This window comes from Gymnoscopelus braueri (assembly GCF_963280865.1).
Source record: "Gymnoscopelus braueri genome assembly, chromosome: 3".
Classification (NCBI taxonomy): domain Eukaryota; kingdom Metazoa; phylum Chordata; class Actinopteri; order Myctophiformes; family Myctophidae; genus Gymnoscopelus; species Gymnoscopelus braueri.
This window is the reverse complement of record NC_137612.1, coordinates 19973573-19995469: the sequence shown is the minus strand read 5'-3', so window position 1 is coordinate 19995469 and position 21897 is coordinate 19973573. Positions and strand designations below refer to the sequence as shown.

General features: G+C 41.8%; 1 protein-coding gene across 2 annotated transcripts in view; it reads left to right on the top strand.

Annotated features, from left to right (window-relative positions):
• Positions 1 to 961: 961 nt before the first annotated feature.
• Positions 962 to 21897, top strand: part of LOC308082870 (band 4.1-like protein 1) — a 112502-nt gene continuing 91566 nt past the window's right edge. For both annotated transcript variants that reach the window (XM_080424935.1, XM_080424934.1), the window contains exon 1: positions 962 to 1135. The gene's annotated coding sequence lies outside the window, so the exon portion shown is untranslated. The remainder of the gene's footprint in view (positions 1136 to 21897) is intronic.

Sequence of the window (21897 nt, the reverse complement as noted above, 5' to 3'; positions counted from 1 at the left end):
CTAAATGTGTGTGGTGTTTCATTCAGAAGACTTGTTTCCAACCTCCGGAATTACATAGGCTAATTCATCCATTCATGAAGCAGTGATTAGGCCTTTTCTATAAGGCTAAAAGCAGCCTAATGACCACTGTATGCAGATTGAAGCAGGTATAGGATAGTTGTGAATGAGGGCTATTTACAGTAGGCTTATAGGCTTATGCTTGATAATTCAATCAAAAGGATTTGCACAATGCCTATCTGACCCTCTGTGACTGTGGCAATATGAAACGCTATGATAAGGTTTCTGATAAGGGTTCCTTTAGTGACCCGCAGTGGTGTAAAGTAACTAAGTACATGTACTTAAGTAAAATTCTGATATATATTTTTTTACTTTCTTCAGTATTTAAAAATGTCAATACTTTTACTTCTACTCCACTACATCTCAGAGGCAAATATTGTACTTTTACTCCACTATAAATATTTGATAACGTTTACTAGTTACTTTGTAGATTTTGATTATTATTACAAAACATACATTTACCACTTATTAGCCCTATATACATTTTGGACATTTGAAAATAGCCAATCACAACGCATTGTGAGCTTGTAGATCTGCTATTTTCTTAAGATTTTTATACATTTGAAAACTTGTGATTCTGCATAATGAGTAGGCTACTTTCTACTTTTGATACTTAATTTAAGCACATATTGATACCAATACTTTTGTACTTTAGCTCAAGTACATTTTGAATTCCTGACTTTTACTTGTAACAGAGTATTTCTACCTTGCCATATCGATACTTTTACTTAAGTAAAAAAAAAATTGAGTACTTTTCCCACCACTGCTTCTGCCTCCCTCCCTGTCCCTGCATCTGCCAGACTGACTGCCACCACTGTCCCTCCCTCTTCCACTCTCCTCCCTCCTTCCTTCCAATTCCATTCAGCTGAGGAGGAGGCTTTCCCCTGCATGGTTACACTGCTGGTCCACCGACACACACTCCTGACAGGGTCCCTGATCTATCCTCCATACGAAGCCTCCTCCTGAAGGCTTCAACCCCAGGAATAACGACGGGGAATCGGATTGAGTCAACCGCGCGGTGCCGGGGTCCAACGTCAATGGTTCTTACCTGGATGATGACCGTTTGACTGGAGGGAGGGTACGTTTACAAATCTCACATTCAGCTGGTTTGGGGGGCATGCTGTTATTATTTCGATGATAAAACGGGTCTCTATGCAAAGTCCTTTTAAACGAATTGTTGACTGCCTTCTTGTGAAATCTTTTTAGACACACACGCTTGATCATAATATTTGCTCAAATCGTCCATTTGTATGATCTAACATAACAGCGTTAACAGGCTATTCGTGATACCTATGTCTCTTTCTTTGTGCATTGTACGGTGCCGCAACGAAAAGGCATTTATACCCCACAGTATACAGTTCATACTGGCGCCATTCAACAGCGCATCATTTCATAACATAAAGCCTAAAATAATAGACTCGTCACTAAGACAGGCAATGTTTCATTTTATGTCAAATGGTTGAAATTGTCATTATGGAACAAAAAAAAAAGAAGGCGCAAGTTGGAACGTCCTTATTGTCAAAAAGCTGCTATCATATCGGCTTGTCCTTTCCCCGTAGAATGGTTCAAGCTATATAGCTTGAAGAGCCATTCTACGGGAAAGGACAATAATAAAGCCAGTAAAGCCGGACAATAAAGCCATAAGGTGGCTTTATTTATATAAAGTGGCATTAAAGTGGCTGTTCAAACGCTACCCAAACACGTATATACGTGTTTGGGTAGCGTTTGAACAGCCACTTCATGGGCAGGCTTTGCTGAGTTTGCTCGTCTGTTATTTATAATATTTCATGCAAGTTGTCAGCTCTGGTAACCGGTTGGTTGTGGTCCTGTTCTACTGTAAAGTGCTGCTATCTCCAGTTACAGCAACAGATCGATGTGTTTTGCTATGTTTATGTCAGACCATGCTGACGAGGCAAATTGGAGCTGTCATTCCAACTTGGGAGTTTTGGCAGGTCTTGCATGTCAGACACACCCATCACTATGCAAGTGTGTGTGTGTGCACACACACACACACACACACACACACACACACACACACACACACACACACACACACACACACACACACACGGCCAATTTTAGTGTTTTAGCGTCACACTCCCTTCAGCAGCAGCACACTGTACTGTACATACTCTCAATTATGTATGAGCCAAGTGGCTGAGTAGCCTATGCTCAAAAACAGATAGAAAAGTGGCTTTGAAGTGGACATGTTCTAACAGAATGCTCTCTGACACACAGTCCTCTGTGCTTATGTTGACTGTTGACTGAATCACGGGGTCCAGCAGTGTTCTATTATTTTTGAATGGCTCCTTGAATGGAAGTGGCCTAACTTTTGACCATAATTTTTTTTGGTGATCATGTTGTACTGTAGAGATGAACTCAGGATTTAAAATACAATGTCTGTGTAACCTACAGATGTAGTAAAGTATGTGTGTGAGTTATATTTGAATCCATGAACAAAAAATACTAACCTATGCTTCTAATACTAACATAATTTTTTTCATTTTATCTGGTTAAAATTATTCATCTGGAATCTGGCTTATTTTGTCATATTCCTTCTGCAAAGCCCTTTTGCTCACTCTATCAGCTCCATTTGTGGTCTTGTCACACTTAAATACACTTATTCTTTCAGGCGGCACAAAGTGGGCACATTCAGTTGGTAGACCTGTCACATAGCAGTCATAACATCGGACTAGGGGTGGAACACTTGATAGATCTAATCAATTTAGTCAATTATAATATTGATAATTTAATATAATCGATGAATAACTGATCTCTAATTTGAGCATGTCATTATGCGAAAATCGTATTTCTTTCCAAACTTTAAAAAAATAGTGAAAATGACAGATCTACAAGCTCACAACGTGCCGCAAAGCTTGTAGGTCGCTTTTTTCCAACATTTTTGCATGATGCCGTTGTACGACAAAGTATACAATAGGGCTTAAATGGTTAATTGATTCATAATTTTTTTTAAATTAAAAAACCTTATTCGCGATTATTCAATTAATAAAAAAGTAGTCGATAAATAATTGCTACGGAAATAGTCGATAGTTGCAGCCTTACATCGGACAACTCTCTCTTCCTGTCCTGTCCAGCCAGCCAGCCATCCGCCTGATTCTCTCCTGCTTATTTACCACCCCCTCCCCTCCGGTCCCCCAGTGGCAAACACTCACTGTGGTGTCATTGCATCAGTCTCAGAGTCATGTCCCTGCTTCCCCTCGTACCCATTCGCTCACGCTGCTGTCTGTCAATGTTTGAAATGTACAGCATGTTTGTGAACAATCATAAATGAATCATACAGCACTGCAGCCGTGTGTGTTTCTTGCATACATGCAATTATGCATCCATGCTTAGCTACATGCTTAGGCTGCATGTGTTGCCGTTTGTGCATGTGAGCGTTAAGATGCTCGAGGGTGCTGCTGGGATTTTAACAGCGCAGCATGCCGCCTGCCATGAATTTGCAATTCAAATGAGCACCCTGTGAGGCTGAAGGAGCTAACATCCACCCTGTCGTATTATTGGAGGGAGTTGTGCTTTTTGCACATGCGTGTAAGCCTAACCCGTTTTAAATAATATCGCAGTTAGAAGCAGAAACTATAGCTACAGGCTATCCCTGCTAAGCCACCATCAAAGGTGAAGAATGCTGGGTGCCATCGTGCCTGTTATGTCATAGACTGAGGCAAGATACTGAAACCTGCAACAAGACTAGGGCTGCAACAGTTAATCAAACTAAACGATTTAATTGATTATGAAAAATAATAAATGATTTAATCCTATATTAAAATTGGCTTAAGGGCGGGCCGGGCAGCCGGCAGACCACGTCGTCACGCTCATGTCACTATGACTCAGCCAATACCATATAAGGAGTTACCAATGCAGCTACGCCCAAATATGGAGTGTGTCGTCTAACCTCAATGTGTCGTCATGGCATCAGGCGCAAACAAATCAGTCAGCTCCATATATGGGCACAAAAGGGGGTATGCCCATATATGGGCATATACTGATAACATCAGGGATCTCCTTTATGGGCACAGAAGGGACAAGGACTGACGGATACAGAGATCTCCATATATATATTGGCATATTGTTTGAAATGGCGGTGCGACGTAGGTGTGCCGCATAGTGGCCCAAACCTCTACTTAATTAAATTATTATTATAATTATCGATTTATAATGAATCCCTATTTTGGTCAAAACATTATAGGCAAAACGTAAAAAGAATGCTAAGAAATAGTGAAAATAGCAGATCTACAAGTTCACAACGCGTCAAGATGCAACTCGCAGTGAGCTCGTAGATCAGTTATTTTCACTATTTTTGCACAACACCATTGTGCGATGAAGTATAAAGTAATGATTAAATGGTTAATCAATTTATCCCGATTTATGCCCTACCAGGGTTGCCAGATCTGCTTATTATAATTTCCCCGCAAGATTTTATTTGAAAATAGCCGATCTACAAGCTCACAACGCGTCGCGATGCGATGCCTTGTGAGCTTGTAGATCTGCTATTTTCAAATAGCTGATGTATATGTTAAAGTGCTCATGTGGCCCATAGTCGCTTCTTTTGGGCTGGTTTTCCTAGACCTGGTTGCTTGTTTCTCTCACAGAATCTGGCAACAATGTACCCTACCCATCACTAATAATGCAATATCTCACACATACGTGCTAAACCAGACCATACACACGTGACATGTGTATCATGTGTATCCTGCATGTCTGTATCTGTGTGTGACGTGTGTGTGTGTGTGTCTGTGTTGAGTGTGTGCGTACATGCTAGACAATGTGTCCACTCAGCTGTCATTGCTGGCTGCTCCGCCTGTGGGTTATTCTCTGGCTCACTGTGTTTTTGTGGCTGGGTGAATCCGGTCACGTTGGCTGCTGCCCACTGCGCCACAGGGCGCACACACGCATGCACACATGGGCACGAGCACACACACACACACACACACACACACACACACACACACACACACACACACACACACACACACACACACACACACACACACACACACACACACACACACACACACACACACACTAGATGCTGCCCTTATACAGTACAGGCACACATACTGTACAGGCATGCAGTACGTTCAGGCATATGCACATTTCCCACCTATGCTATGCATATACATACATGCAGCCATATATACACACACACACACACACACACACACACACACACACACACACACACACACACACACACACACACACACACACACACACACACACACACTACTTTAATAACATCATCATCATAATAATAGCTGTTGCTTTGTATCGTATCAGTGCTACAGCAGTATAACATACAGTAGTGCAAGTAATAGGTTTACTTTACTTTTTGTATCCATTTTTAGGTACATTGAATTGACTGCAGTCTTTTTCAGAAACCTCATTACGTTGTTGTGTGACTGCATGGAACGCAGTGATAGTGATTTGTAATGAAGTGATCGCACAGCTATAGCTTCATCTATGACATTATGGCCTCTATTCACCCACCGCCAGCACCTTTGTCCACCGTCAGTATCACTTGGGGCGATGATGACATCCTTTCATTTCCATTCCTCCTGACTGTGGTCCTTTTCCCCCCTGAGCGGTCCGTCCCCTCCTCCTCCTAGTGCCGTCACTTAGCTCCGCTCCGGGGCTTTATTTTTAGTATCAGTTTTTATGTGCATGAATGTGGTCAATTTATTGTCCGATTCCCTCCTGCTCTCTGCGTACAGTGAATGACGTTTTGAAGAATAAACGATAAGCCTAGGCCTAATTCACGCTTTGAGACAGTTTTATTTCACCGTTCCATTTCCCCCTGCCTACCTCCATTCATATACGGTACTAGTGGGGTCTCAGCTGACGGGAAGCGTCACTTTGTCCTTCTGAAGGGGAGTCGGCAGGCTCTTGCCAGAGCCGCAGCTCGGCCCAGCCTCAGCCTTGCTGATTACAGTGAGTCAGCAGGTTCTGTGTTTTGTCAAGAGATTGTTTTTTCTTCTTCTTCCTTTGCATACCTCACTCACTCACTCTATCTCTCCCCACTTCCACTCCTCCTCCTCCTGCCTGGCTGCTGCCTCCTCCTTCCTTGAACAAATCTTCCTCTTTTCGAAGGGATGCAGACTTGTCATGTTTCTCCGTTTTCGATCTGACGTCATGATAATGTTTTGCATGCTTCATGCATTTCACCCCCCCCCCCTCCTCTCCCACAACAGTGGCTCATCTGAGGGAAAATAATGTGTGCCAACTTCTTTTTTTGGGGGGGCAGGTCAGTGTTGATGTTTTGGTGATGTGCTCTGCTGCGGACATAGTTTTTTTTGCTGATATCTTGCTTCATTTGACCGACCCAACAAGCCATTGTTTTATTTTCATATTGTTTTTATATGATTGGCACCTTCACACCTACTACCAGTGGTGGAAAAAGTACTTTACTTAAGTACTTTACTTAAGTAAAAGTACCAATACTGCAATATAGAAATACTCTTACAAGCAAAAGTCCAGAATGAATGTAAAAGTACAAAAGTATTGGCATCAAAATGTAATATGTAAAAGTACCAAAAGTAAAAGTACTCAAATGTTTGAAAATAGCAGATCTACAAGCTCACAACGCGTCGCGATGCGACGCAGTGTGAGCTTGTAGATCGGCTATTTTTTTTTTTTTTTTTTTAATTTTTATCCCGCGATTTTTGTAACCCATTTTTTTCACCCGGTGCCAATTTCCTAAGTGATCCTGGGCACTACACCAGCCCTACACCAGTATTACACCTGTCACCCCACAGTAGGGAGGCCAGGGCCGAGCTCATGCTTCCTTCAGGCATGAGAGCCAACTGACCTTCTTGTCACCTGACAGGGGGGAGTTTCCCTGGTTGGACGTAGCGCGTGGAAGGAACACGTTATTCCAACCAGTTCCCTTCCCCTCCATCAGGCGCCCCGGCTGTCATGGGGGAGGCGGTACAGTGACCAGGATTACTACATGTTTTTGTGAGGGTATTAACTACCCTAGGAGACACGGGGAGAACATGCAAACTCCACACAGAGTAGGCCCTTTCGCCAACCCCACCTAGGGTATGGGTGCTGATGACGCGGAGGAGAAGACACGCCCCCAGTGCCCACAGCGTCCCCGGCGGGAATCGAACCCAGGACCTTCTAGCTGTGAGGCGACAGCACTACCGACTGCGCCACCGTGCCCCTCTAGATCGGCTATTTTCAAATAGCCTAGGTATAAAATAGCCTAGGTATATAGTGTATATAGCCTATAGTATATAGCCTAGGTATATAATATTATAGTTTTATAATATAGTTTATATCTGAAAAGTATCTAGTAATTAAAGTTTTCAAATAATTGTAGTTAGATAATTGAGTAAAAGTACAATATTTGCCCCTGAGATGTAGTGGAGTAAAAGTATTGGAAATACTCAAGTAAAGTGCAAATACCTCAAAATTGAAGTACAGTACTTAAGTAAATGTACTTAGTTACTTTACACCACTGCCTACTACTCACATCCATTCATCCAGATTTTCCAGTAATTAGATAAAAACATGATTGTTCAGCCCATGGTCAAAAATAGAAGAAAAAAAAAACATGCATTTTTGGGGAGAGATTGTCATGAAGTATCTATCTGAGGAATGCTTCTCTGTGACCACAGTGACCATGGCCGCCACGCTTGATGTTTTGTTGGCGTGCTGTGGCTGTTTGACCGCGGATGTTTGGGCATTCTGCTCAGCGCTGGATTGGATGTGCTACTGTAACTGTACCTACCCTGTCCGCTGGAATTTCTGATGAACATGAAGAACCATTTCAGGGGCTTTGAACACTGTCTCTTCTATGACCTAAAAGATCAGATCAGAAGCTGAGCCTGTGTAAAACAGCCTAGATTTAAGTACCCTAGCTATCAAGCAGTCCTGAGAAGTGAAAAAGAATATAAACTGTGACATTTGATTACTGTCACTTTTGCTTCATGTGAGACAACTCTACCATCACCATTGTAGCAGTTCAATTGCAGTGACTATGTGGAGTCAGTTTGGACTGCATAAAGGACCATAACACTGTCAATATTGTGTTATTGCCTAGTCACAGCTTCAGCCATATATCGTACATAAATATAGGCCATTTTATCCTTAATGCCTTTATTTTCTGCATGAGTCTTAACCGCCTAGATTAAGATGGTCTGTGCGTGTGTCTGTGTGTCCGCAGTTAATCTCGCAGCCCGCTGGACTGATTAGCGCCACATTTCTTGTGCACACCACCATGCATGCCACAGAATGACCTCCACAAATAGTTTTTCACAAGTTGTATACTTTTTGAAGTATGTCAAAGGTTAAAAACTACAGAAGGGTAAACGCATGGCGGGCTGCGTAAGATTGACCTTATGTTGTAGTGCACCATGAATATAAGCAACACAGCTGCAGCTAATAAAGTTTATAATGGGTGTGTTAGATTTTGGCGTGCCAATGTGCAAGCATTGAAAAAAAATACTGTTAAGTATTAACTACTGTCTTTGCTTGCACGTTGGCACACCCATAGCCTGCTGCAACCCTCCTGATTTCGTGTATAAAGGGGCGTGTGTATAGAGCCGGCGAGAGACGGCGCCTGATCCCATTGGTTCACCGATCTGTCCGTCAACCCCCGCCCCGTTAACACAACATTACGAGCGACGCCCACTGCACTCTGGTTGGTTGGGAAATGAAACACTTCCTCATACCCAGTACAGGCTATAGTTGGGCCAGGCTTTTATTTTTTAGCAAAACTAAGCAATAAAAGCCTGGAGATCGAGGCTAGCACACCCATGACTCTGGGCACACCTAAATCTATAACACGCACCCATTACAAATTGTATTAACTGCAGCTGTGTTGCTTACCAGCCTGCTATGTCTTTAGCCCTCTGTATAGTGTTTAAAGGGATAGTTCACCCAAAAGTTCACCCATGGAGACTTGAATTCATGGATATGTTTTGGTTTTTGTCGCATTCCTAAGCCAATAATTTAATGCGGAACGGTAGGCAGCTGTTCCGGTAGGAGACACAAAGGAGACTCTTTGTGTCTCCTACCGGAACCACTGCCGGTCATCAAATTATTGGCTTAGGAATGCGACAAAAACTAAAAAAATATCCATGAATTCAAGTCTCCATGGGGTGACTAATCGATAGGGGAAAAAAAACGTCATTTCGGGGGTGAACTATCCCTTTAACCTGTACAGGAAAACAAACAAACTACAAATTTGGCCTAGGGTTTCACATCCCCTGAGGAAGGGTTTTGCAGGTTTTTCCAGCATAATCAGCAATGTCCCCGTAACACCCTGCCTTACATTCACACGCAGTTAGTTACACACACAGACACCTGGGGAGCGGCTCAGCACAACTACCACACTGTGTCTACTTTTAGCCACACAGTGCATGCAGCACCGCTGGAGCACTTCCAGAGATTTAGGATTAAACCATTCAATCCGGGAACGCATCCGTGTGTCATTTTTTGATTTCTTTGGCTATTCAAAAATAGCAGATATACAAGCTCATAGCGCGGCACTCGCTTGTAGATCTACTATTTGTTTCGAAAAATCGTGACAATTTGTGCAAATCTTTTAATGTATTTTTAAAGCAAACATTTGTAACTCTTTTTTTTTTAAAAAAACCTTATGTTGCTATATCAGTGGTTCTCAAACCTTTTTCATGTCAAGGACCCCCAAAATGATATGTATTTGTCCGCGGACCCCCCCTTCTCAAAATATTTGTTCCAGGGACCCCCAGAAGCAAAGATTTTGGTTAAAATGTATATATATTCAACACATTTTCAATATTTTTCAAAAATAGCTATTTTTGAATAGCCAAAAAATCTCAAAATGACACAGATGCATTCCCCGGTCTTAATGGATTAAACAAGATGCTGCTGCTTCAGAGGCATGATGTTAATAAAGCAGGCCCTTTGTTTTCTAATACACATTTAAGCCAACCAATGGATTCCACACATCGTCACACAATGTCACACACACATCGTTACAGTTTGGAGCTAAATTTAGCTACAGTTGAATTTTCATATTGGAAAAAATAGATGGGAAGAGAGCCTGACAATGAGCTATTGAGAGTCTGATGATTGGCGACTCGTTGGTCTCCAGACTCCTGCAAGGAAAGGGCATTTATAGGATTTTGATTCAAACAAGACATGACTCGGTCATGTATAGCTTACCAGCTTGCTTTCTGTTTTCTCTGATTTGTCTCGCAGAATCTGGCAACACTGCTTGTGGCTCCCCATTGGCTTAGACCTAAGGCTGAACGATTAATCGTTTTCAAACCGAAATCGCGATTTGAAACCACGCGATTAGCTAATCGCAAAGGCTGCGATTTTTTATTATTTTATTTTATCATAATAAATCATTTTAATATGAATATTAATCCCAGAGCACCCGCGGGACTTGTCTCCTTCTCTCCAGAGTGGCTGCCTCTCTCTACAGGGAGCGAGAGGGCAGCGAGCCCCCCCCCCTCTCTCTCTCGCTCTGTCCCTCTCATAGAGTTAGGTCCTTCTCCGTCATCGGCTACGAGTATTTAAAGTTTGTCGAACGGCCGTGTTGCACGAGTCCCCGATGCCGCGCGTAGCGGTAAAACATTATTTTCGGTGCGACACAAGTAGTGTAGTAGTAGTGTTGCTCCTATCTATGTTTGTTTCTGTATGTGTAACTTATATTTTTCCCATCATAATTAAACTATTACTGTTGTATGCTGTGATCCAATGTAAACAATACGATGGAAAGCACTTCCTGGTCAGTGTTGCCAGGTTTTGTGAGAGAAATAAGCAACGCTGTCTATGAAAACAAGCCCAAAAGAAGCGACTATGAACTATGAACTGTATCTTTGTCACTTATGTATTCTGAGTTTTTCACTTCCAAGGAGTAATAGTAATACAATGTACAGTAGGAGAGGACTTTGCCTTGTGAGACAAAAAAGTGTTACATTTTAGTTGAATGTTAATCTACATAAGCTAAATACTGGATATCAGTAAATATGCTTCTGGAGCCATAAGTGAAAGACCTACTTATTTCACTGCTGTGAATTGTTTACACAAAAAGGTAATTATTTGTTTAATTTTATTTTTATTTCTTGAACTTCATTTCAGAAAAAGCTTCTCTTCTTGAGCCATAAGTCAATGACTTAACAAGTTCAATGTTGGGTTGTTTACAAAAATAAGCTATTTCTATTCCAGCTAAATGTTCAAAGAGGTGGTGCCATAGTTTTGCATTTTTCTGTTTTTCATGTGTCTATGAGGTTGATAGAACTTCATTAAGCCCCCTGGTGGTGTTTTTATGGTGTTTTATGTCTTCTCTGACTATTTTGAGTTTCTACCTGGAGGCTGAAACCTTGAGGGTCAAACGTGCCAATGGAAAAACAGCCATTTAATGACACAGTAAAAACATACCCTCCCCCTCATTATCATAACACAACAGGTGTGGGCATGAGGAGGAGGAGGGACTAGGACAGGTGGGTGGTGCTAAGGTGGTGAAGGAGGTGCTAAGGTGAGAACCAGGTATACTTAATGAACTGGAGGCGTGTCCACATAAAAACATAATTTTAACACTTTCTGTACACTTTTTTGAAAAAAATCTTCCTCCTAGTATAACCATAATACCTGATGATCATGTTTTAGGGGGGGGGGGGGGGGAATCACTGAAAATCACGGCACCCCGTCTTTAAATATATACATGGGGAAAAAAGTACTTGGAAGATACATGTTGGAAGCAATGAAGCAATTGATATCTTTTAGTTCTCATCCTTATTTATTAGAATCTAGAACAGTAAATAAATGGTATGCCATTTGGTAATGTTCCATTACTTCCAATTACTTTTTAAACGTACACAGTGAATACTAAACTGAAGCTTGACTCTAAAAAATTTTTTTTTAAGAATTTTTTAAAATCGCAATCAAATCGCAATCGCAATATCAGTCAGAAAAATCGCAATTAGATTTTTTCCCAAAACCTTAGACCTGTTGCTTATTTCTCTCGCGGCCATAGAGGCGAGAGGCGTGTCTAGTGCCATAGCTTGGGAGGACGAGACCGCCCGTTCAGAGTATGGGAAAGTATCCCCCATTGGCTATATTAAGGACAGCCAATGTGCCAAAGTGTTGACTAGACTCTTCTTAGACCAGCGTGCTTTGCAAGCTGGTAAAAAGTAACTTATTTGTTGAATACTATATCCGTCCAAATAGCCTACATTTTGCAATCTGAAAGAGGGGGTGGGATTACAAACTAACTTTGTAGTTGAATTCACTCAATATGGATAACCTCAAAGCAATTACTCTGTACTTTTACCTCGTATAGCCATTGTGTTGATTCACCGCAAAATGTAATAATAGTGGAGTGTAATTCATCAAAAAGAGATGCTGTCTAAGCAAAGGTAAATTCTGCTGACAGGTGATGGATGCTGTGCTGTGGGATGCTGTGACCCAAAAAATGTTTAACCACTTTCAAACCTGGCATCCCTATTTTGGGCATGTTATTACTATAGACAAGCATTTTTCTAAAGATTTCTAAAACTTTCTAAAAAACTTCTGAAAATGTAAAAAGAATTTTCAGAAATAGCTCATCTTCACTAGTTCGCTTCGCAGTCGCATGTGGGGCAGCAGCGTTGTACCAGTGGTGGGAAAAGTACTCAAATGTTTTACTTAAGTAAAAGTACCAATACTGCAATGTAGAAATACTCCGTTACAAGTAAAAGTCCGGAATTCAAAATTTACTTGAGTAAAAATACAAAAGTATTGGTTTCAAAATGTACTTAAAGTACCAAAAGTAAAAGTACTAAAATATTTGAAAATAGCAGATCTACAAGCTCACAACGCGTCGCATCGTTGTGAGCTTGTAGATGTATAAAATAGGGCTAAAGTGGTACTTAATGTATGTTTCATAATATCCTAATTTATATCTGAAAAGTAACTAGTAACTAAAGTTTAAAAAACATTGTAGTGGAGTAAAAGTACAATATTTTGCCTCTGAGATGTAGTGGAGTAGAAGTAAAAGTATTGGAAATACTCCAGTAAAGTACAAATACCTCAAAATTGTACTTAAGTACAATACTTGAGTAAATGTACTTAGTTACTTTACACCACTGCAAATGAGGAGGCGATCATATATAAATAACTTCATGAAGGCGACCCATGGGCACAGTGTGGGGGCGCTTTTTGCAGTCAGCTGGCCCGGAGCATTTTCAATAGTGCATCCGGGGGCCAGCTGGCCATTTATGATGTGGAGCGCTGCTCAGCTCTATAATGCCTGATTTATACAGTCGCACACTATATTATTGCACGCCGAAAATATCAGATATACAAGCTATTTTCCGCTTGAGCAACATGGCCATTCAGGCATAACTCTGGCTTTCACCACATGATGATTGCATCATGCTAGCATGCGTTGCGTAGCAGCATACTTACTGGATAGGGACCAAGATTTGCTAATCCCAGTGTTTCCCCAGTGAAAAAAGCTCCATGTTGTTTGTGGATAACTACGCTTACTGTTTGTGCAATCGTATAGTCTGCTGAGGAGCAAGAGACTAGACTACTCCCAATCCCTTTGGGCCCGTCCTCTGGCTTCTCAAACTGGTCTGACAGGTTCAGGAACACAGAGGCAAGGCTTATGCCTCATTCACCACCACTGTATACTTTCTGAACCTATACAATCCCCTCATTTGCATACTTGCACAACAGATATATACATTATTTGAACGCGCCGGTGTGACATCACCTTATAGGTGTTCCCTGCGTGTACACAGCTGGAGTGGAAAGGTTTGGCTATCATGTGGTAGGACGTCCTAGTGTGCTGCACGAGTGCACTTCAACTTGTATGTAGCACTATAGCAGTGGTTCTCAACCTGTGGGTCGGGACCCCCAGGGGGGTCCCCACATGATTTTTTTGGGGGGTCCCCAGATGACAGTGAAGTGACAATGTAAGAACTTTTAAGACCTTTTTAATACCTAAAAAAAAAAAAAAAAAGACCATTACTGCAACAAAAGTAATCAACAAAATATAAAACATTGGCCAAATTGTCAAATTATCTAAGAAAGAGACAAAACATTGGAAAATAGCCGATCTACAACCGATCTAAACGCCTCGCAACGCGAGGCATTGTAGATCTGCTATTTTCACTATTTATCTGTGGAACGGAGTCAACCAAAATGGGGGGTCCCCACCCAGTTCAAATATGATTATTTTGGGGGTCACGGCCTGAAAAGGTTGAGAACCACTGCACTATAGTAGCACATCTATGGTATTCTCACACTGAGAGGCAGGACAAAGTGTGAAACACTGCCTGTGGGTTTATCTTATTTGTAAAATGTCCACCCACACCATATATATTTATATTATCTGTGAAGCATCACTCATCATCTATTTAGCTTTTTGTGAACCATCCCCAACATACAATGTTGAGGAAGCCAAACCAAAGAATTTTACTCTTGTGTACTTAAAGGGGAATACCACTCATTTTCAACATTGAACTATTTGGCTCCGCCCCCTCAGCCAAAAGTACACCCTGCGTAAGTCACTGATCACATGACCTCAATCAATTATCCAGTTCTAGGCAACATAGAAGGGGGAAGGGGGGGGGGGGACTTTTTTCTTATTTTCACACAACAGCTCTAAGGTGTTTTAAAGACATAGTTCAATGTTGAAAATGAGTGGTATTCCCCTTTAACATCATAACAGTACAAAACTACACATCTTGAGTATTAAATGTTGTACACAGAGGAAGAAATAAATAGTTTTTTTGCAAATACCCCCATCTCATACACACACTTTATACTTAATTTTTTATATTTTGAACAGCCTTCGTATACATTTCAGTTCATACTGAAAGGCCACTTGTAGTTCACTTAACCCAGGGCGTTTATTAAGCACTGTGATATATCGCTATGCCCCCTGTAGCTAACTGCCAGTTATTAGTCATATCTGATTTAGTCACATGGTCTGCAAGTCTCATCCTTACTAACTTGTTCCTCAGTGCACTAATATAAATGTAGTGTAGCTCATTACCGGGGATGTGTCCCCATGATTTATCATCACCCCAGGCACTCACATCTGTGGTAAGCATCACTGTTAAATTACACACTTTATATCGGGCAATAAATTGCTTTTTATGGCAGCAATTAAACAGGTGGAGGTTAGGTTAACACATCCACTGCCAAGGGCTAATCTCATAATGTACTCACCAGTGCCAAGGTGTTTTTGTTGTTTTTTTGTTTTTTTCATGTCGCCATAGATCTTGTTAAAATCCTTAAGATTGAGCGCTACACAGTCTGTTTACATCCGCGCGATCTCCCTGTATCTCCCAGTGAAAACCACGTGTCAAACGGGGCATCCATGTTTGAGTTAGAGCGGATTACGTTAAACAGTGAAATGCGAGGAGAAAAAACTACAGGAAGAGAATTGAGTTTCAGTTTCGTCTGTAGAACGAGGGCGGGCGTGATCGTGAAAACCGGATCCCAAATAATTCTATTTCCTGTCATCAAACCGGAAACGGAAGTGGATCAAAAAAATTCCGAAAGTGCACCCGGACCGCGCATGCGCGAAAAGACCGCAGCCCGTAGGGCTACGGTCTCGGCGCTTAACAGTTGGATTTAACGGCCCGTAGGACTACGGTCTTGGCAGTTAATGTGTTAAGAGTTCTAGCCAAGGCCAGGTTGCTAACCCGTAACGCACCGCTCACAACTAAGGCTGCGAGTATCGATTCATTTCTTATATTAGTGAATTTGTTTTACCCCTGTAAACAATCAAGATGATTCTGATTAGTGCTGCTGTTGTACCCTTACTCACAGTAAAGCCAAAGTCATATGCTGCTCAACAAAGCAGTGTTGGTATAATAACCGTAATGCCATTGATGTCACGTGAGGTATGATAGTTTGTGTTGTTGTGATTAGCAGGAGGTCAACAACGATCTTCCAATCATTGCATCTGTGGTTGGTTGCGTTCGCTAATGTGTTTCGGTCATCGCACCGACTGTGCAATGCTGAATTATGTTATTCTCACCGTCTCCTCAGCACCTGTGTGCAGAGCTGTAGCACCATAGCACAATCATGGAAACCACTTGGCATCAGCAGACCCTCTCTCTCTAATTATATTATGGAATAATATAACCCATTAAGACCTGAAGCTGATTCTACAAATGTCTCCTAAATCCCAACAGCTTTCTGAAAAAAACGTATGTTTCTATATCAGTGGTGCTCAAACTTTTTCATGTCAAGGACCCCCCAAAATGAAATGTATTTGGCTGCCGGCCCCCATCTCAAAATAGTTTGTTCCAGGGACCCCCCAGAAGCAAAGATTTGAGATAATAATTTTTGCTCTAAAATAATATAAGATTTGCACACATTTTCACGATTTTTCAAAAATAGCAGATCTACAAGCTCGTAGCGCGGCACTCGGTGCCGCGCTACGAGCTTGTATATCTGTTATTTTTGAATAGCCCAAAGTGTAAAATAATGCTTTTTTAGCTCAAATCAAAAAATGACACAGATGCGTTCCAGGTCTTAATGGGATAATAATAATAATAAACTGTAAGGCGGTATTATTGCATTACAGCATGGTTTGTGAGCGTTGCTAGCCGTCATAAATTGCTTTGCTCTGCTCTCACGCGGTGATGCTACATCGACTCGCTGTAGCACATTGATTTTGTTTTGCAATGAAAACGAGGAGCTCCTTTATAATTCATTTCAATGATTGATGCCCAGGGCCTCTGGTGATAGTTTCCTTGCTGCATTCTCATTGGAGACTTCAAAATCAGTCCAAAAAGGCACCGCCAACTACTCTAGTCCACGGATAAAGATGGTCGGTGTTGTTTTTCAGCTGGCCTTTAGCAAAACACACTGTTCTATCCAGTAGCACTGGGCATAAATGCTACAGACAGACTCTGTAATGCTCTTGTATGCCATTGACATGACTACTCAGAGTTAGTGTGTGTGTGTGTGTGTGTGTGTGTCTGTGCCTGGCCCTGCCTGTACTTTTAACCCATTCAACCCGGGAACGCATCTGTGTCACATTAGATTTCTTTGGCTATTCAAAAATAGCAGCTATACACGTTATATGAAAAACGTATGTTGCTATATCAGTAGTTCTCAAACTTTTTCATGTCAAGGACCCCCAAAATGATGTGTATTTGGCCGCCGACCCCCATCTCAAAATATTCTGTTCCAGGGACCGCCCAGACGCAAATATTTGAGTTAAAAATGTTTGCTTTAAAAAATATATATATTCAAAGATTTGCACACATTTTCACGATTTTTCAAAAATAGCAGATATGCAAGTTCATAGCGCGGCACTCGGTGCCGCGCTATGAGCTTGTATATCTGCTATTTTTGAATAGCCAAAGTATAAAATAAAGGGCTTACACAGATGCGTTCCCGGTCTGAACGGGTTAAGCAAGTAGCATTGAGCTCTGTATTCGGCTTCTTTAGCTCACTGACACCGACACACCATAACACAGAGAGCCCCCTGTAGCGTCCTTTCAGTCCCAGCACTGATCCTAATAAGGAGATGAATGGCTCTATACAAACAGGAGAGTGGAATACTGGGTACTGGACCCATGCCCACTCACTGCCTCTCTCTGGCTCTGGAGTCCTGACTTGCCCAGAGAGCTGCATGTGGAAGGGGAAATGGCTCGCCCCCCCTCTCTGACCTGGCCCTGTCCACCAGCGAACCACCAACCAGCGCTCACACACACACACACACACACACACACACACACACACACACACACACCATACTGTTCAGCTTTTTATTTTTATTATTACATTTTATTTCATAATGTTTCTGAAAATGTGAAAAGTGTGAATATTGTTTGTTTTGGGTAACATACTGTATTGGTATAAGGTCAAGGCTTGAAGTATCTTCAAATAGTTACCCCTGTTCCTGAAAATGGCAAAACGTAGTGTTATATGTTGAAACTTCGTAAATATCTAATCTAACTACTTAAATATTTACGCTAAGTACTTATACATATATAGGCTAAGTACTTAGATAACTAGGCTAGATTTCCAAGTTACATGCAAGAGACAGAATTGGCAGATATTCTCATTGTGGAAATGTACGTACATAAAACAACATTTATATTCAGTCTATTCTGTTTTTATTTCTTTATTGCGCCACTGCTCCCCTTGCAACTTGTATCATTTTGTATTGTTCTTATTGAACTTTTGTTATTTAATGACCTCTTCTATGAAGGAAATGATTCCAAATAAGGCTGCCGGCTTCTTCCTTTCCTTGCGCAGAAAATTGTTTTCTTTGATAAGTATTATTTAAAAAATATATATAACAATGTGCTACATAAGCTAAACTAAGCTGTTGCAGTCTGCTGAGGTGGGATCTCTGGTGTCGTCATTTCTACATTGGGCCTTTTGATGAGTTCTCCTAAGGACAACAAAGCTGCATGTGATGTCACTGCGGTAGAAAAGGAGCAGAAGATTCCAATTATGTTTCTTGCCATTAAAGGTGGAGGTGGTGTGTGTGTGTGTGTGTGTGTGTGTGTGTGTGTGTGTGTGTGTGTGTGTGTGTGTGTGTGTGTGTGTGCGCGTGTGCGTGTTTTAAATGACACAAGCTGATCCAATATATATGGATCAGCTTGTATCATGTCTAGGGTTTAATAACAAACCATGCACCCGCAACCGTGACATGCAAATTAAACCATGCCACCGCTAATTTAGGACCAGAAAGTTGTTTCTGATTATCCCTCACCTTAACTATAGTTTCTGGCCAGGCCAGTCCATCGACAGCAGCTGTGTCGTTGCTCCTTGGTGACATCCTTGTCGCTTGCTGCTTAGGAAAATATAGTATAAGCTTGTTTTAATATGGGTCTATTTACATAAGGTGCTTAAACAAATGAAAACAACTGGGGAATAGTGTGTTATGGGCATCCAAACAGCTTCTCACTACTAGTGCAGTCTGGCTTATTCCCAGAAGAAGTAGGCTAGTTCCCCAAGTTTCCTTCAGTCGACTTCTTCGCCACTCTCATAAACACGCACCCACGCATGAACGAAGCCCCCAAACAAACTCTCCTGGCTGGCACACACATCAACAACCCGGAACATAGAGTACTGAAGTCTTGATGTCAAAGTCACACACCTCCTAGTTCACAAAAACATTTTCCCACTAAGACATCCCATTGACTTTTTGTGGCGGGCCGCCTAAGGTGAGCTGTATAGACAGTAGGGCTGTGAATCTTCTGCTATCTCACGATTCGATTAGATTCCGATTCTTGGGGTCACGATTCCGTTTTTTCCCGTTTTTTTTCAAAACAAGCGATTCTCTGTTCAACGTTTTTTTCAGATTCAAAACGATTCTTGATTTTTATCCCCGATTCAGCCCAGAACTTGCCACTTCTGAATGATAAAATCGTTTTTTTTTTGAGAATCGATTCTGAATCGTCCAACATGAGAATCGTGATTCGTATTAGAATCGATTTTTCCCCCACACCCCTAACAGACAGCAGTTGTCTGTATGTCCCATGTACAGTATGTACTGTGCGTGTCCCTCAAATCTTTTTGTGTCTCTCCATGTTTTCTTGCCCAAATACTGTATGGAGAAATCCATGGACAGAGACCACATTGTAGGGGCATACATACGCACAGACAAATACTGTTGAAAAATCAATGGGACTTTTTTTGAAGAGGGAAGATTTCTTCATGAATCAGGGGGCGTAGCTTTGTCATCAAACTTCAGTACCACGCCCCCCCCCTCTGTGTGTGTGTGTGTGTGTGTGTGTGTGTGTGTGTGTGTGTGTGTGTGTGTGTGTGTGTGTGTGTGTGTGTGTGTGTGTGTGTGTGTGTGTGTGTGTGTGTGTGTGTGTGTGTGTGTGTGTGTGTGTGTGTGTGTGTGTGTGTGTGTGTGTGTGTGTGGGGGGGGGGGTGGGGGCTGGCAGTGGATGCTTTCCTCCACAGCATCATGCTGGGGATCAATTGACATTCCAAGGACGTAATAGAAGAAACACTTTTGTAGAAATGGAAAAAGGCTTCTTCAAGTGATGTTTGAAAGCCTAAAAATGCCTTGAATTTCTTTATTATTTTGCACATTTTTCTTTTACAGGTTCCGCTCAGAATTTTTTTTTGTCTTGCCCCCGTGTGTGTGTGTGTGTGTGTGTGTGTGTGTGTGTGTGTGTGTGTGTGTGTGTGTGTGTGTGTGTGTGTGTGTGTGTGTGTGTGTGTGTGTGTGTGTGTGTGTGTGTGTGTGTGTGTGTGTGTGTGTGTGTGTGTGTGTGTGTGTGTGTGTGTGTGGTATGGAAAATGTAAAAGTAGTTTCCTGCACCTTGATTTGGTGGGATGGGGGGGTGGCGTGGGGGCGTTATAATAGAGGATTCGTACACTGTGCTCGTAAATCATTTTTTCCGGTTTGCACAGATCAATTTTTGGGGGCAGATGCAAGTGAAATGCATGAAAATGTCAACTCAGCGCTGAGTAGCGCATCTGAGTTGCATACCGATTGGGTGGGAATCAGTTATAATAATGTGTTTGGAAATTGCAAATGGTTAGTTTCCACACTGATGTTGGGTGAAAGGGTACCTTCTGTGTCAGCATGTGGTTCCTGCCTCAACCTTTTCTGGCCGTGACCCCCCCAAAGTAATCATATTTGAACTGGGGACCTCCCAAAAATAATCATATTTGAATTGGGGGCCCCCCCACCCTGATAAGCACTTGGAATGTACAGTAGGAGTTGAGGCATTCAATTTTGTTTGACTCGGTTCCACAGATAAATATTGTGAAAATAGCAGAGCCGGCGAGACGCTTCTGGTGTCAGCCTCGTAATATCCCCTCAACTTTCCTATTGCATCTAATGAAGCATCTAAATAAGTACAACATTATGTATCACTTCTTTATATTTGATTAGGCTTGGTTAATCAATTACATCCCTAGACTGTGTGTGTGTGTGTGTGTGTGTGTGTGTGTGTGTGTGTGTGTGTGTGTGTGTGTGTGTGTGTGTGTGTGTGTGTGTGTGTGTGTGTGTGTGTGTGTGTGTGTGTGTGTGAGAGCCTGGACGGAGCTAATCTTAGAAACCGCTATACTGATTAGCATCAAACATTTCATGCTCACTCCCAATATGCCAAGGAAGACACTCCACACATTTTTTTTGGCAGCAACCCACAACCCTGGCTAGGTAACCCAGCCTGCGGGAGATTATGTGCTCTCTGCAGAGCACATATCTTTAAAGAATGATTTGTGTACTACTGTCACACATACAGTACTATAGCATATGTACACATAGTCACATACTAGCAGAGATAGCAAAATGTGCTCTAGGATATGTTGGTGCTGTGCATTGATATAAGGCAGTATTGGAGACGTTCGTAATAGCAGCATATCGTCGTTGTCATGTAGAAACCGTGTTTGTCCAAAACCTTCGCTTTTCAGGAAATGGAAAAAATAACCTGTGTTCCAATGGATCCAATTTAGTCACGGGCTCTTGTTAACCCATTAAGACCTGGAACGCATCTGTGTCATTTTTTGATTTGAGCTAAAAAAGCATTATTTTACACTTTGGCTATTTAAAAATAGCAGATCTACAAGCTCGTAGCGCGGCACCGAGTGCCGCACTATGAGCTTGTAGATCTGCTATTTTTGAAAAATCGTGAAAATGTGTGCAAATCTTTGAATATATATATTTTTGAAGCGAAGATTTTTAACTCAAATCTTTGCTTCTGGGGGGTCCCTGGAACAAAATATTTTGAGATGGGGGGTCCGCAGACAAATACATATAATTTTGGGGGTCCTTGACATGAAAAAGATGTCGCACCACACCACTGATATAGCAACATTAAGTTTATCAGAAAACTGTTAGGATTTAGAAGACATTTGTAGAATGGGGCCTCAGGTCTTAATGGGACACACTTAACC